Source organism: Phyllostomus hastatus, unplaced genomic scaffold (assembly GCF_019186645.2).
Source record: "Phyllostomus hastatus isolate PE091 unplaced genomic scaffold, TTU_PhHast_1.1 phas_contig_1, whole genome shotgun sequence".
Classification (NCBI taxonomy): Eukaryota; Metazoa; Chordata; class Mammalia; order Chiroptera; family Phyllostomidae; genus Phyllostomus; species Phyllostomus hastatus.
Window position 1 is genome coordinate 13,581,041 of NW_025333498.1, and position 17,242 is coordinate 13,598,282.

Below are 17,242 nucleotides of genomic sequence, written 5' to 3' on the forward strand. Positions count from 1 at the left end.
AATTAGGGTATAATTTTTTATAGTTTTGATATTAGATTCCATTTTGAATTAAGTGTTTGGGTTATTAATGGCTTGTCTTTTTCAATATTTGCTTGACTATTTACAGAGTATTAGGAGGAGCCACATTAGCTGACCCCATGCCTAGCCACCCGGGGCAGGGCATTCCTATTGATTGATCTTATCAATGCAAATGTCACTGCACTGCTGGGTGGAATATATTAGTTTTCCATCAAGATCAGGATCAGAGCAATGAATGCCTATTGTCATTATATATTGTGGTCATTACATTGTCATTATACATTAAAGTATTTCTTTTTCCTAAAAGAGAAAGGATAGGCAATCTATTGTATTTCTAAGGTCATTAACTCATGGGTAAGAAAAAGAAAATCAAGGACAACTTCAGGAAGAGAAGCACTAGAAATCAGTGGAAGATCTGATAAGCAGTTTCCTACAAAATGACTAAAGGGATTAAAAAAAAAAGACCATTAGTACTTACACTAGGGAATAGTGGCCACCACATGTCATAGAATCAAAAGACTATTTCACTCAGGGACCAAAGAGGATGTATGAAACCAAACACAGGACTCCCCATTTCAAGACAGTGAAGTGATGTTATAAGAGAAGAATCCCGCCAACTCCACCAGCTTCCTCCAAAGGCACAGGGAAAGCCTCCCCACACTCGAAGAGCTTCCTGAGGCCATCGAAGCGCAGCAAGAACACAGCCCTGCCTTGCCCTTCACTGCTTTCCTCAGGCTTGGCTCTGGAAGAACATCATGGACGGGTCCCAGTGCACCCCCAGTTAGGTCTCCCCTCCCCAGGCTGCCTTGTGGTGCAGACACTTATAAAACTAAGAAGGAAAGATGTATACAAAGAGACAAGTTCTCTGGCTGTGACTGACCAAGATTCTAATCCTCCCAGTCTCCTAAATCCCTTTACTAAGTAAACAAAATAGACAAACCTACATCCTGCCTCATCCAGCCCTCCAAGGTGAAGTATAAGAGGAGGATTTGAATGTTAACCAAGTAATATGAAGGGTGCCAAGGGTAATTGGCACAGATAATCTTTTGACAAAGAGCAGATCTCACATAAAGAAGAATGTTTAAACAAATATGTCTATAAAACACAATGAAAGATTATCCCCCCAAAGGAGAGAAAACTACGTGCAAGAGATAGACAGAGGGCTTATCAGTCATGTTAATTCTAGTAAAAGAGGTAGCTTTGGAGCACACAAGTGATTTACATGTTCACAACATTGTTATTAAAAAATGGAGTCTTTGTACAAGAGGTAAGACAGGCTCAGATGCAACGGCAACTAGCACAGGTAAGAAACTAAGGAAATAAATAATGAGGCTAAATTTAAGAGCAGTAATGAAAATTATATTAGTGAAGCACAGAATGATTCTGCAGAAAAATCTAGTCATACACAGATCAGAAAGATAAAATTGAGGAAATTACCTTCCAACAGAAAAAAGGGCAAGAAAAAGTTAACTTTCACACTTTTAGCTCAAGTGTCACCATCTACTTATAAAACAGTGTGCAGTGTAAGCTTCTAAACTGTTTGTTTCTGGGACTTCTATTTAATATTTTCAGACTGCTGCTGACCCCAGGGCACTGAAACCACAGAGAGCAAAGCCATGGACAAAACATACAAAAGAGAGACATGAGTTTCATAAACTATTAACAGCCATGTCTTTAAAATGACAATAAAAGACAATGTTAATTATGTACTTCTTCAGTTCAAATGATATATGGGGAACTCACTTCTTGCTGTCCAAATTACATGAAACTATGCCAAAGATGTGACTTGGCTCAAGAGGGGGAATAGCTCCTTATTATACTTTAGACATTTATATTTCAAGAATAAGTAACTGTCTTGTAAAACCAAAGGTTTTCACTTCCCTTAGGTCACATTGCTTCTAGTTTTCTTCAATAATTTAAGAGTTGTTCTACTTACCTATTGGTAACTTCATATGGCAGTGTCCTGAAACTCAGCTTAAATCAGTCATTTTCAAATACCACACTGATCTCTGTTGAGTTATAATGTGACAATGTCTGTATTTGAAAACTATCATTTGAGCTAATGTATTTTCTAATGAAGACATTGGGCCCTAGATTTAGTGATTATATGTACTTTCCAATCTAGTTTTAATTTTGTACTTGGTACGGTTTTATACTTTAATTCCAGGAATAAGGCCCAACTCTTCCTCCTGCTTCAGGGTTGTTGGCTAGTGGGCATTATACAATGAATTGTTCTCAGAACTGAGTCTTCAAAAAATTATTTTTGGAAGTAGATTAGGAAATACTTCTCATCCTGAACAACCAAACTACCACTTATACTATTTCCCCACATAATCCTTCTTCTCTGGACATCTATTAATTTTATAATTAACAAAGCATAAATGGCCTTTCAAAAAATTATAGAGTAATAAAACAGCACATCAAAAATATTAGTTGAGGTCAAAGTTCCAAGAAGAGATTAGCATAACCTCCTTCCCATCATGCCCTAGCCTGTCAGGGAGAAAATGCCGACAAACACGGCAGGCTCCTTCTGTGCTCAGGCACTTCCCATCCACGCCCAGGAAGTCTCCTGTCCTTCAGTGCACAGGCAGGGAAAGTAGGGTGAGAAAGTTTAAGTCTATTCGACATCAAAGCCCCTGTGGCAAATTCTTTCACTGTACTTTACCCTTGATTTACTAATAAATTAATGAATAAAGTAAGAACCAAATCCAATTTTTTTGAGTATGGTATGTTACTGATGGCATACAATACTAATTTACAGAGCTTCTTAATCTGGGGTGCATGAACAGGTTCAGTACATTCTTTAAACCCCAGAAATATGGAAAGTGTTGGATATACATGCATTATATTTTCTTAGGGAGATATTCAATAGCTTTCATCACATTATCAAAAGATATCCTCGTGAGTTTATATTTCTAAAGTGATTGTTAACCATACAGGTTTAAAAAAAAAATCCACGGGCATAAAAGCTGTACAACATATTTAATATAATGGGATCACAGGACATTTAATTTTGAAGGGAGTCTCTGCCTCGGACTCTTGACGAGGCCATTCTAATACCATCACTGGACAGTTTTACCAGTGCTAATTTCCTAAGATTTGCCAGCCCCTTTTCATCCATCACTTTGTTTCTGGCCCTGGCTGACATGTCTTGAAAGGAAGCTTTGGCAATGTCATAATTCACATTTTAACAGGAAAAATAACATTGGGGAATATGGTCCCCATGATTGCTAGTGGGTACTGACCGTCAGCAGAGTGCAGAGTTAGCAGCAGTGGGAAATACCAAAAGATCTTGCCTCTGCTTCGTGACCTTCACTAACAATTCACAGTTGCATGTTGAATGTGTGTGAACCCTTACTGGGGCAGCAACAGCACACACCCTCTAGAGCAACTTGCTATCAAAACAACAGCTTCTGTACTGAGTTGAGGTATGAGGAAGAACTGGCTGAAACAGACGAAATGGCTGAGGTTAAAAATGTTCCTGAATTACTCTATTAGATCACTGTTAGGGATATAAAATGGTAACTGCTGTTGACAATGGTATGGAAGTTTCTCAAGAAATTAAAAATGGAATTACCATATGATTCCATAATTCCAGTTCTGGGTATTTACCAAAAAGAACTGAATGTGGAGATGTGAACAGATATCTGTACACCCATAGTCATAGAAACATTATTTATAATAGCCAAAAGGTGAAAACAACCCAAGTGTCCATGAATGGATAAATACAGAAGCAAAACGTGTTATATTCACACAGTGAGATATTACTTAAAAAGTATGGAAATTCTGACACATGGTATAACATGGAGGAACCATGAGTACGTTATGGTTGGTGAAATAAGCCAGACACAAAAGGACAAGTATTACATGATTCTACCTATCTGAAGTACCCAGAGTGGTCAAACTGATAGAGGCAGGAAGGGGAAGGGTGGTTGTCATGGTCCATGAGGGGAAGGGAATGCAGAGTTAATGTGTAATGGGCACAGAGTTTCGGTTTGGAAGGTGAAAAAGTTCTGGAGATGGAAGGCAGCTGTCTTAGTCCATTTGGCCGCTGGAATAAAACCCCACAGACTGCGTGGTTTATAAACAAGCATTAATTTCTCACAGTCCTAGGTCCTGGGAAGTCCAGGGTCATGGCGCCAGCAGATTCAGTGCCTGGTGATGACCTGCCTCTGGCTCACAGATGGCCATCTGGTTGCTGTGTCCTCGTATGATGGAAGGGGACAGGGATATCTCTTAAGTCTCTTCCATAAGAGCACTAATTCCATTCATGAGGGCTCCACCCTCATGACCTAATCACCTCCCAGCGGCCCCACCTCCTGACACCACCACCTCGGGGATTGGGATTTCAACACAGGAATTTGGGGAGGACACAGACATTCAGACCATAGTGGTGATGGTTGCAGAACAAAGGCAACATGTTCAATGTTGCTGAACTACACACTTAATGGTTAAGCTGGTAAATTCCATGTATATTTTACAATAAAAAGTTCCTGTATTATCAGCTGTAATAACTTTTATAACATGCAGGCATTAATATTATACTAATTTTGCTTAGATTTCATCTTTATAAAATCTTTCCTACTCTACTAGACAGAATTGTGACTTTAATTTGTATTCCTTCTATACTTATGCATGTATATTACTGAACAAGCACTATATTGTTTATTTGCTATGATTCTGTACAATTTTTGAGGGTGGGGACCCTGTCGCTTTCATTATTGTCATCTGATGTCATGGGCCACAAAAACCACTCCCACTGTTTACCGGGCTTATCATTTTAGTTAGGACCGAAGTCCTGCATCAGATCCATTAAGAACAGATGACTGTGCTCACAAGCTGCCTGTAGAGAACCACCCTCGTGTCAGTTTTTGATTTCACTCTATTTGCCTGAAGATAACCCAAACTAATCCAAATAATTTGCAGATTAGAGTTCTCTATCTGTTCAGTAGCCAGCTGGAGAGAAAGTCTGCACAAAGCTCAGCATTCCCAAAAGAAAACCTCTGGGTTGTCCTCGAATAAAGACCCCTCTCCGCAGGCTGCTAATGGTACTCCAGAGGCCGGGACCATTATTAGGTTCTGTTCTCCCTGGTGCCGAGTCGTACATTAGGAATACGAAGAGAGGCGGCAGGCAGCAGCGTAATCCTTTCAAAACACCGCTAATGGATTAGCCTGGAAGCACAGAATCACTGCACCTGCCACCTACCTAACTTCCTAGCCATTATCTCCCTAATCACAGATATTTCATGGTCAGGAACCTTAATTAGATTTTTTTTTAAAAACTTCCATCTTTCCAGAATAGCAATGGTTATACAAACCTTTACATATCAGGGTGCCCATAATTCTACTTGCTTTGGCATCCAGCGTAAGCACTAGTTTCAGTCATGCTTACTCATTGTTACAGGAGGGACGGAACAGCTGACAAGAACTGTGGTCTATTGCCAAGCCCAGGTCCTCCAGCCCTGTGAACTCACCTAACTGAGGTGTGGTGATCTGCACACACTTGGCGGTGAGCTGAGCTGAGCTGAGCCCAGCTGAGCCGCCCGTGCACCAGCTCAGGGGACAACTGTGTACGCCCCTCCCTAGCTCAGCCTTCAGAGACGTCCTCTTGGGAACTTGAAATCAGCCATGCAAATTAACACTTTTTTTTCCCTGAGAGCCTATTTTTAAACATTTACCAGTACACCGCTACATATACCCTGTGGTGTTTTTTCCTTTCATCTTCCTTTACTGAAAAATACCAAGGACTGCCTGGGTTTGGAGCCAATCCCAGCTCTGCCATTTCCTAGCGATGAAATCTCAGGCAATTTACTTAATCTCTCTTTGCCTCAGTTTCCCCCTCTATAAAACAGGGATAACACCTAGTTCATGGAGTTGTGAGAAGTCAATGCAATAATCTGTGCAATGTGCTAACTATTATTAAGCATGCTCTCCTGAGCCTCTCCTCCAAATAACTGTGAAGGAGAACAGACTTAGAGACACCTTGCGTACTGCCAGGGGCAGGGGCAGGACGCTTAAATATCAGGAATATCAATTTTGAGACTGATTTGATCTATAACACGATTTTATTCAAAGCCCCTATGAAAAAGGTTTGCAAATTTTCCATCTAGGGACAAGAGTATTTGGAGAAAAAAAATGTGTACTTTAACAACAATCCACAAAATAGAAACTAATGTACTGGTTTATGTCTTTAAATGGATTCTGTGGCCTATCCTTATTTAAAATATAGCTTACACATAAATACAGGATGATCATCAAATAACACATTAAGGTTAATTAGGTATCAAAAATACTTGAGACATGATATAAAGTGAAGGAACAGGAGTCCTGATGGCTTAACAAACCATATTTGAGGTCTAAAAAGAGCATCGTATTCATGGTACACCATAATTAGCAAAGACATGGACACCAGAAAGCTTGAGCTTGAGCCTTGGCCAGGTGGCTCAGTTGGTTGGAGCATCGTCCCATGCATCAAAATGCTGAGGGTTTGATTCCAGGCCAGGGTACATACCTAGGCTGTGAGTTTGACCCCTGGTCAGGGCATATATGGGAGGCAACCAATCGATGTTTCTTTTTCTTTTTCTCTCTCTGTCTCACTCTAAGATCAGTGAACATATCCTCAGGTGAGGATTAAAAAAAAAATGCCAGAGCCTTCCTTTTACAGCAAGTTACATGATTTTGTGTCTCAGGGTCTTCACTTCCTCATTGCAGAGAGGATACTTCTGTGTCCAACTTACCTCATGGGATTTTGTGGAAATCAAGACAGAAAAAATTACTTTAAAATGCACACACATAATGGGATAAAGCTGGAAGAGTGAATGTGGGATCTATTTCACTTCAAAACACCACTGAAAAAAACAGAAAAGGGACTTGTTATAAAAAGCAAACCCCTCCCAGAGCGGTGAGAACCAGAGACAACAGCAACAGAATCTGGGACTGGAAAGCAGACGAGGGCAGTAAAAAGACACTGGGTCCTTGGTGAGTCCTGTCACAACGACAGTATGGGGAAGTGTAAGGGGTTCAAAGGAAGGTTTGAAACGTCACTTGGTATTGAACTGGGATGAACAAAGCTACTTTTCCCCAAATCCCAAACTTAGAAAAAGCCAGTGCTAACTGTTTGCCACAGAAGTTCTGCCGCTGGTCCCAGATCAGGATGTCACCTGGGAACTTATTCCAAATGGAATTTCTTGAGCTCATCCATACCACTGAATCAACAACTCAGAGGAAGCGGGGGGGGGGGGGGGTGGGGGTGGGGGGGTTGTACTCCGTTAAAACAAACCCACCCTGAGCAGTAGCAGGTGCAAAGGGTTGTTAGCTGGGCCCTGTTCTTTTAGCTACGATGCCAGTTTCATTCGAAGCCTTAAAAGCCCAGGTGAAAAAGATTTGCTACTTTCCATCTGAAGGATAATTTCCTAACTAGTCCAAGAGTGTTTTAAGAAAATGCATGCATTAAAAAAATTTTTTTAAATGTAAATTACTTCTATTTGCAACTTTTGGGTTTTGTTTTTTTTTTTGCCATTTCTTCACCAGTTTGTTTCCTTTAAATGTGTTATTTTTGAAATAATTTTAGGTCTACAGCAAAGTTACAAATATACTCTAGAGAGTTCCCAGATTCCCTTTACCCAGGGCTTTTCTAGTTTTCAGAAGCTGACAAAACAAGAAATTTTAATCTCCGGGTTTAACTATTTATAGTTCCAATTGATAAAACAACAACAACTAGACATTGGGAAGTAAATTCCAATGCTAAATTTGTACTTATTGCTTAAATAAACTGCACAGTACTTTCACACTTAGTATTCTACACATGAGAATTTAGTCAGCAAAGTGACCTGCCGTTCTCAGTTTGCGTCACCTCAGAATGGGCACATACCCTGTCCCTGCCCAGCAAATATTCTCATTATCTTCACAGCACTGCTTGTGCTCAGTAGTTCGATGCTGGGTTTACTGGCTTATTGCCTATCCCTGGGGACTGTGCCTATGCTGTTTCATGCTCTTCTGGTTCTAACCCTGGGCACAGAGCAGTGCCTGGTGCAGACTGAGTAGGTTCTCAACAGACTTCGCTGGGTGAGCAAACGGGGGAAAGAACGTCTTCATGAGTGAGGAACACTTTGGGCACAGCAGGGGCGACATCGGACACATGATAAACATGCATCTGTTTACACCGCCATTGTTTCTGGAATTTCAGACCTTTAGAAGTCTACACAGCTGACATCTGGGGGAGCCTATGAGCTGGAGTCCAACCTCTCCGGCCAACTTCTCACGGGGCAGCGCTTAGATGTGCTGCTTCTGATACGTCCTTGTTCTCCGAAAGCCAAACCTTTCAAAGCAGGTCTCTATTGTTGGTTCACTACACACAGTATTTCCCAGAATTATTCATTTAATGTGAAAAGCCAATAAAATTTTAAATCGCCCTCAGAGTTAGCCTAATTAAAGTATCAAGCATTCTTGCACACACAGAAACACATTTTTTAAAAAAATCACAAATACTGGATCCCAATCTTGTGGTTTGGGAATGAGACATTTTGGGAAAACAGGTGAAAAATTTAAAGGAGAAACGAAGCAGCCTTCCTTTTTCTCTCTCATCACTAGCAGTCTGCTTCACTGTCAAAGAATTACCTGGTCATGGGAAAAGGAAGGACGGGTAGATGGCAGAAAGGGAGGGAGGGGAGAAAGGGCGAGGCTACCAATGTCCATATTCTCTATGAACTCTTACATTTCTCCTAGAGTCAAATGCTATAAAATGTATCCCAAAATCAAAGTACTGGATCACTCGACCAACCAAGGTGGAAAAATGTCAGTCCACAGTAAGCAGCCACAAAATATCCATTTGTCAAATGAAACAAGGCGGGAAAACAACAGTGCTGGGCACCTCTGCTTTACGTACAGCTCTCACCTCACTGCTGTTTCTGGACCTGCGCTGTGAGTGCGGGTGAACGCTAACACCTGCACTCACCACGGCACAAATCAGCCCGTCACCCAGAGAGAACAATGACCCCGCTGTCACTTCTGGGCGTCTCCTGCTTATGATGTAATGAGTTGCAAATAACTCAAATTACCTGGTGAACTAAGGACTTCATAGATTGAATCTCACTGCCAAGAAACATCCACATTGACACAAAAATGGACTTGAGGGAGAAATTCATCTTCTGACCTTATACATAAATTTTGAAAAAATAATGATAATAATAAAAGGTAAATAAAACTATATTTTTTCTCTGTATGAAAATAAAACAATAAGTAGTATTAGTGCTGAGTTATTCATTTGAAACCATTTGATGTACTTAATAAATAAGTTCTGTGCATGTCATTTTAAACCAAGATTTTCACAGATACAGATATAAAATCAAATAATATTAACACTCCATAAATTTAACTTGGAAAAATCAGTATGAACTCCTAAATTTTTATTTTTAAATATATATGTGTATATTTTTATATATGTATATATGTAATATGTGTGTGTGTGTATTTATTTATTTATATTTATTCTTACCATGTCCCTTGAAAAAGAACTGATAAGACTGGGTAGTCCTAATGTCCAGATTGTAGTTTCTAAATTCCATTTTCCTTTAAAAGGCATCGGAGCTCCTGGAATGGCTGACTCTTAGGCTGTACGATGACATGAGCCAGAGGAGCTGGGGCAGCCAGTTGTACCAAGCGGCAGGGCCAAAGAAACCAACGAGACAGAAGGGCTCTGGAATGCTCTGTATCTTGATCTGGATGCTGATTATCTAGGAATGTCCGGTGTGTGGAAATTCACTGCGATTCACTTATGAGAAGTTCTATTTTCTGCACGTGTATACAGGAGTCATTTGAAAGGGCTCCCCATGGAAAAAAAAAACACTTTGTTTATAGGAGAAAAATCACTTCAACTAACTAAAACAAATATTCTTTTAAAAAAAGCCCATGAATTTACAATAATACTCAAGAAAAAGAGGAACTCTCCCCCTAAAAAAACAAAGAGCCATCTTTGATTGCCTTTGGTAGAAAATGAAGTCCTGCCCCTGAAACCGTCCGCTCAGAGGGAAGCATGAGTACTTACTCTGCCCTTCCTGAGTGAGGTGTATTTCAGGGTCCCCGAATACTAGCGTCCAATGTTATAAAGCTGATGAAGCAATGGGCCTCACAAAGGAATTCCCGCTAATTAATGTAGAAGGAATGCTAGGGTGGGGTGGGGCAGGATGGGGGGCAGAAACCACCATGTTTCCAACCCCTAATGAAACAATGTATTCAATGATTACTAATGGATAAAATCATTAGTTGAAAAAAACTGATGAGGGAAACTTCACAATGAATGAGGATGTTATTTCCTGAAGCTACTGTTGAAACTCAGCATCGCTGAAGTGGGGCAACCAGACCACATGGGCCTCCTGAGGTGATGCTACATAAGGTACCGTGGATGCAGAATTCTCACTGAAAAGTAGAATCTGAATCCAATCGGGGCCCTAAATCTAACCTGCTGTTTCTAGTAATCTGGACAACAGAGGAAAAGGTTAAATAACAATCAGCCAAACAATCAGCATGCAGATCATTCTATTGCTCATGTGGCTGGGTTTCTTCAGCAAGTACATGACTTGAAAAAGGGGAACATTCTAGATAAAAGAAACTTAAGAGGCTCAATAGCCAAATGAAATGTATATGCTTTGGATCTGATATAAATAAACCAACTATAAAAAGACAATTTTGAGAAATGTGATAGAGAAGTTTGAATATGGAATAAGGAGTAAATGATATCAAAGGTTATTATTCATATTGTTAGGTGTGACAACAGGACTACAGTTTTGCAGAAAATGTGCACAGTAATAGATGCCTACTGGAGCACGTAGGTTATTATGACATGTCTACCTCTAAAACTTCAGAATAAAAGCAGAAAGGGGTCAATAAATCTGGGTGGGTGCACATGGGAGTTCACCATACTATTCTCTTTACCTTTGTATAAATTTGAAATCTTTCTCAATGAAAGGTATTTTTAAAAAAACTAGGAAGAAGCCATGGCTGGAGTGGCTCAGTGGATTGAATGCTGGCCTGCGAACCAAAGGGTCGCTGCTTCAATCCCTAGTCAGGGCACATGCCTGGGTTGCAGGCCACATCCCCAGTTGGAGGTGTATGAAAAGGAACCACACATTGATGTCTCTCTCCTTCTCTTTCTCCCTCCCTTTCTCTAAAAATAAATAAATAAAATCTTTAAAAAAAAACTAGGGAGAAAACAAAAAACAATGAAAAATATTTAGAAAAACAAAAATTCCTGCAGTACTATTTACAATAGCCAAGATTTGGAAGTATCCCAAGTGTCCATCAGTAGATGAGCGGATAAAAAAGCTGTGGTACATTTACACAATGAAATATTACTTGGCCATAAAAAGGAAGAAATCTTACCCTTTGTGAAATCATGTGTGGACCTGGAGAGCATTATGCTAAGTGAAATAAGCCAGCCAGAGAAAGACAAATACCATATGGTTTCACTCATATGTGGAATCAATGAACAAAAAAGCTAATAAATGAAAATAGAAACAGACTCAGATACAGAGAACAAACTGACAGCTGACAGAGGAGAGCAGAGTTGGGGGCTGGATGAAAAAGGTGAAGGAATTAAGAAAAAAAAACAAACAACCTCATAGAAACAGACAATAGTATGGTGATTGCCAGAGGAGAAGGGGGGAGGTAACAGAGGGTAAAGGGGGATAAATGGTGATGGAAAGAGACTTAACTTTGGATGATGAACATGCAATACAATATATAGATGATGTATTATAGAACTGTATACCTGAAATATATATATAATTTCATCAACCAATGTCACCTCAGTAAATTTAATAACAAATTAAAAAAGTATTTATAAGCAAAACAAAACAAAAATCCCCCTTTTTCTTACTACTTATACATGAAACCCCCAACATGAACAATATTATCCTTTTTTCCCTCAATTACTTCTTCATTTCTACTTTTACTGGATATGCACTTAACATATACTTTATTTTTCAAATCTGGAGTAAATCTTTCTGATGTTTAGGTGACTCATTTTTCTAAAACCTCACCTACCAGATTCAGACAGACAATGTCCAGGGAGGAACTGGTCTAGTGCACAATGTTTATATCTGGACAAATTCTTCCCTGGTCCCCTGCTCTCAATCTTTTCAAAAGACCGAGAAGGAAACGTCAATGCCTTCTCACTCCTCTTTTCGGGACAGAAGGGCTGGCTATGGGCCTGCTACCTCCCTCTTAGCCCCTGCAGTTGTTTCGAGTTCGGTGCCTCCTGAACAGAAGAGACTCCCTTCAATCTGAGAGACAGAGAAGGAGGGACAGCCAAGGAGGAGGATGGGGCAGGTCAGGTGGCATCTACTTGCCAGCTCTCAGTGGCTATTCTCTCCATCTCCACTACCCGAGGGATGAGTCTCATGATCCTCAAAAGAGATAAAAAGAAGTATACACATCTGCTCCCTTGTCATGCGGGGGTTCAGCACTCTTTATCCTCTGCAGTCTTTGCAGAACCACATTATACTGGCTGACTGGTGAAATGATTTTCTGAATTTACCTTTCTTACCACATCTCGACCTGTTTTATATGTTAATAATGGCTCCCAAGCACTTCCTAGTTGGGTTCCATTTTTTTTCAGTCCTATTTATCCTTTCTCAGGGATTTAAGTGAAATGGAATGTGAGGCTGATTAACAGGAACTCCAAAAAAAAAAAAAGATAAAAGGGCTTTCTGAAAGCATTTCTGAGTATACAGGCATACAAACTAATTCCTATAACAAAAGAATAATAAAAATAGACGCATTTCATTAAGGAAATGAGGTACCGATCACCTGCTTTTCCCTTTTAAAGAAGAGTTTAATTTCCTTCTTACAACCCAGCAAATGCATGGAAACAAATTTCCAGTTACTTTATTTCCATGAACTTAAACCTGATAGTCAAAGGGACTCACGTACATTTCATCTTTGCATGGGGTCAAGTATCAAGGGATTTGAGGCAACACTGACATAAGAGATTCCATGAGACAGAGCCAAGCAATGCAGCCAGAAGGAGAGTAAATTACCTGAAATAAACATCTAATCCAGCCGGTCTTCCTTCTTGTTCACTTCAACATTAAAAATGGATATCCTGGGGCCTGAAATCTGCTGAAGTAACATGTACTCCCTGTTTGAACTTAAATGCGTTGTTGGGATAAGAATTGCTGTTTTGAGATGGAGTCAGCTTCCCCCCACTTGTAAACGATGATTTAGCTAATGCAGGCAGAGCAGTGAGTGCTCCGCCCATAAGGACCCTGTGATGTGGAATGCTTTCATGACTGAAGCACTTTGTTATTATATAAAAGTTTGATTCAGTATCAAATTGGCAGGAACGTTACTGTAAGTAGTTCAGTTCCCAGTAATATATAGTTATCCAAGATGGGGAAGAAGTGTTATGATTAACTACGGCCCACTGTGCTTGAGGGTGCATCTGATCCTGTGGAGAGATTTCTCAACGTCGAAAGCTCTGCATGTGTAGACGCATACACATTGCATGCTGAATCGCTGTGGTGTCCAGAATGAGTAAAGAGCTAGAAAATGGATTCTAAATCCCTACAAGTGTCATTCAAACAAAAAGCCACCTCAAGTGAATCTGCCTTACTTGCGTGGGACCAAGATAGTCAAATCAGGCAATGGAAGCCTTAGTCACAACAGCTCAGACTCTGAAAGAACAACCTCAAGGTCCAGAAAGAATGATTCACACTTTATCATCATCAATCAGATTTCCAAACTAAGAACAATGAACCATCTGTTTCTGGAAGAGTCTTCCTTCTTCATAGGCAAGCCTGACAGGTGTCAGCTTAACTTCAGAAAGCGAGCATTCTCAAAGCATATACATTTTAAAGAAAACAACAAAATCCCAAAAGAGAATAAAGACTAACAGTGTCATGTGTAAAGTACGAGGGAGTGACTTCATGTAAGAAGAAATGGGTGCTTCAAGCAGGAGTCTTGACCACAAACACTGGCAGGTGCCAGAGAGATAGCTAAGTCTCTAAGGCTGGTTGGGTTTAATACTTAGGGAACGATACAGCTTAGCAAACTTCAGCCCTTGGAATAGCAATGGGACCAGATAGCTAACCTTCCGAAAGAAGCCAGGGATCTGATTTTCTATGTGAAGTTTCCAGACTGTCCAACAATGCCAGCAATTAATTAAATTTTAAAAAAGAAAATGTTCAGAAGTTAAAAAATATATAGTCTAAAATTTGCCCTGGGGGCCACCAGTTTGCAAGCTCTGCTCTGAAATGTAATTTTAAATAATGCAGCAATAAACAAAAAGCTTCTCACATAACAAGGATTACACCAAATCACTGATCTTTGGTTTCTGCCCTATCGAGAGGGACCAGTCCACGCAAGGAGAGGGCAGAAGTGGTATTGGAATACCTGGGAGCATCTCCCAAATTGCAGATGTCTGAACTATCACCACCACCACCAGCAACCCTGTCCCAGGGCAAGTAAGAGGGATACACAGGTTACAAATGCTCTCCAAGAGCTCTAGTGGGGCAGGCTCCCAGAAAGCTCTACATAACTAACTAGGAGGGGTAAGTGCAAATTATGAAGACTTTAGTCACTGAGCCTAAGATGTCAAACAGCATTATGTGCCATGGCTCTGAAAATAATAACTGCAAATATCAAAGATGACAAGGAGTCTATAGTACCCATACATAATAAGTATTGCTTGTATCATGTTAGTTATTTCAGTCTCATGGGCAAAAAGAAAACAAGCAGCTGTCTACCTGTTTACTCGGAAAGATTATAAAAAGAAAATGAATGCATTTTAAGAATGTCTGCATGCATACACAGGTGGGCTTGTGTGCATAAATGCATATAAAGAAAGCATTCTTAGTCTTAGGTCCACAGGTTCATTACTCAAGAAGAAAAGGGGAATGTCTTATTTCCACCTGATGCTGCACTGCAGCTAGACAGAGGTTAACAAATACTTTGGCATGTTTTCTACAATACTTCCTATCCTTAACACAATTACAGCAGAACTTTTTATTCAGATGACTAAACATAACCAGGATTACATGTTTTGTAGATCTGATATACACACAAAAGGTATACAGAAACACCTTCCTGTGATTTGGTAATGCCTCACTAATGTTTTGCTGTTATTAAGTAACCCTGCGTCTAACGTTGCTTTTGCTTTTAAGCTGGTGTCCTCCTGGCTCACCTTGTAACCGGAAATCCCTCTTTCAGGTCGGCTTTAAGGTAAAAGCTGTTTGACGGGGTTTATCCTCAGATGGCTGCAGCTTTTTTCTGGGAACTCTACTGACCCTGCTGGGCTTATCTGGTAAATTGCAGGAGTGGCTCCTTGATTTCCTTCTCTTGCTGTTTTGCAGCAAGGGGCAGAAGCTGAAAAAGAAAGATTACAGTCACTTAGTACATCTCCACAGGCCATTCAGGAGCCTCTGGGCGGGAGGAGGTGGAGACTGCCTGGGGCCAATCAGAAGCTTCCTTCCAATTTATCTTCTGAGAAGGAAGTTCATAGGGATGTTTCGGCTTCCTACCTCCTTGGCCCATTCTTATGTCATCTCCAAGACACAGCCATTGTGTTCCTGGGCAATGAGCAACATTGATCATTTGCATCTTACTCAGAGTTTGGAGTAAGAAAACTCTCCATTTACATAGCAAATACTTTCTAAAAGGGGCCAAGTATATTTTCCAGAAATACATTGAACCCGCCAATTCAATATAAACCTCAGTTTTTAAAAATGGTAGGTATAAGGTGGCTTCATCACATGCGTATAAATGGACAGTACCTGTGCCTTGATAAAGACCCTTTAACAGTCGCTAATGAGCTCTAGAATCAGGAGGAGTAGCCCTAACTCCCAGAACAGTCCTGTAGCAGAGAGAGCTGATCACACTATCAAAGACACAGTTCCTCAGAAGGCAAAGAAACAACATTTTATGAGAAGATAAAATAGGCTCACTTTAAGGAAAAAAAGAAAGAGAAAATCCTAACAAGAATTTTCAGGATTTCCGGAGTAGAAGCTAAACCGTTAGTCCTTGGTCCTGAAATGTGACAGCAGTTGCTCCTTCAAGCCTCTCCCGCAGGCCAGTCTCTTCCCACGGAGGCTTCAGAAACCACTCCCTGGGGCAGGAGATGGGGGCGGGGCGGGGCAGGGGGGAGGGGGGTGGAGACGACTGTACTTGAACAACAATAAAAAATTAAAAAATTAAAGAAAATACTTCCTAGATTTGATTGTTTTTCAAACTAACTCTTTCATTCTGTTTTAGTTTTCCTCTTTTTACTTATGGAGAAAAAAAGAAATATAGATACATATCCTGAAAAATTATGACTTAATAAAAGTACAAAAGACTTCTGTCTACCCAACATCCTATGCCGTGAATGCTCCCTTAAGCACCATTTTTCTGTAAAAAATAAGTGATTTTTTTCTAGACCCCCCTCCACCTCTACAAATTTTTTAAAAATCTCTACTATAGAGTAAGACAAGTCCATGCATCTTGTAGGTCCCTAAATAATCTAACTAATGACTACGATGATGACATTAAAGAATTAAGGTTGGGGTCTACCACAATTAGTTTGTATGCTCAGCATTAGATCTATTTAATTTCGGCAAACACTACCCAATCTGTGCTCTTTAACCCCATCTCCTTATAGGCAGAACAAATATGAGTGGTCAGGTACTGAAACTCTCCTACCTACCTTTTTCCTTTTTCTTTCCTGTAATGGACTCTGCCAAGCTTTAGAAAAGCCGAGAATACTAACAAAGGAAAATAAAAGAAAAATGTGGCAAAGAGTCCCCTGTGCTAAAATGCAGTTCTTTTTACTGACTTCTACCCCCATTCATTCTCCATAACTTCTCACCATCGGATAATGGCAAGTGAGAAGGTGAAGGAGAGAGGGCCACGGGGTGAGACCAAGCCTTCCTTGCTGTCTCCAGTTCCCCCAGGCCAGCAGCAGAGGAGAGGGAGAAGGCAGGGTGAATACAACTACCCACGCCTAAGGACTTCCCCCTCCTTCTCCCATCGCACACAGTGCGTGTCCTGTCTTCAAGCCTATGCAAACCACACATTGGCCCAAGAAGCAATTTTCCACTTCAGTCATCCCTTTCCCCTTTCCCCATCTTTGCCTATGCATCCTTTGAAATTCAGCTCAAAACAAGAACTCTCCGTTCCTTCCCAGATCTTCCCTGCTAGAAAGAGGCAGCTTCTCATGGCACCTGGCACTCTGGTCAGTTGTACTGGCGTGAGG

At 40.5% G+C, this 17,242-nt stretch overlaps 1 protein-coding gene across 7 annotated transcripts in view; it reads right to left on the bottom strand.

Moving 5' to 3' along the window:
* OSBPL6 (oxysterol binding protein like 6) overlaps positions 1-17,242 on the bottom strand; it is a 201,375-nt gene that overhangs the window by 93,015 nt on the left and 91,118 nt on the right. For all 7 annotated transcript variants that reach the window (XM_045857496.1, XM_045857330.1, XM_045857605.1 and 4 more), the window contains exon 2: positions 15,197-15,378. The gene's annotated coding sequence lies outside the window, so the exon portion shown is untranslated. The remainder of the gene's footprint in view (positions 1-15,196; positions 15,379-17,242) is intronic.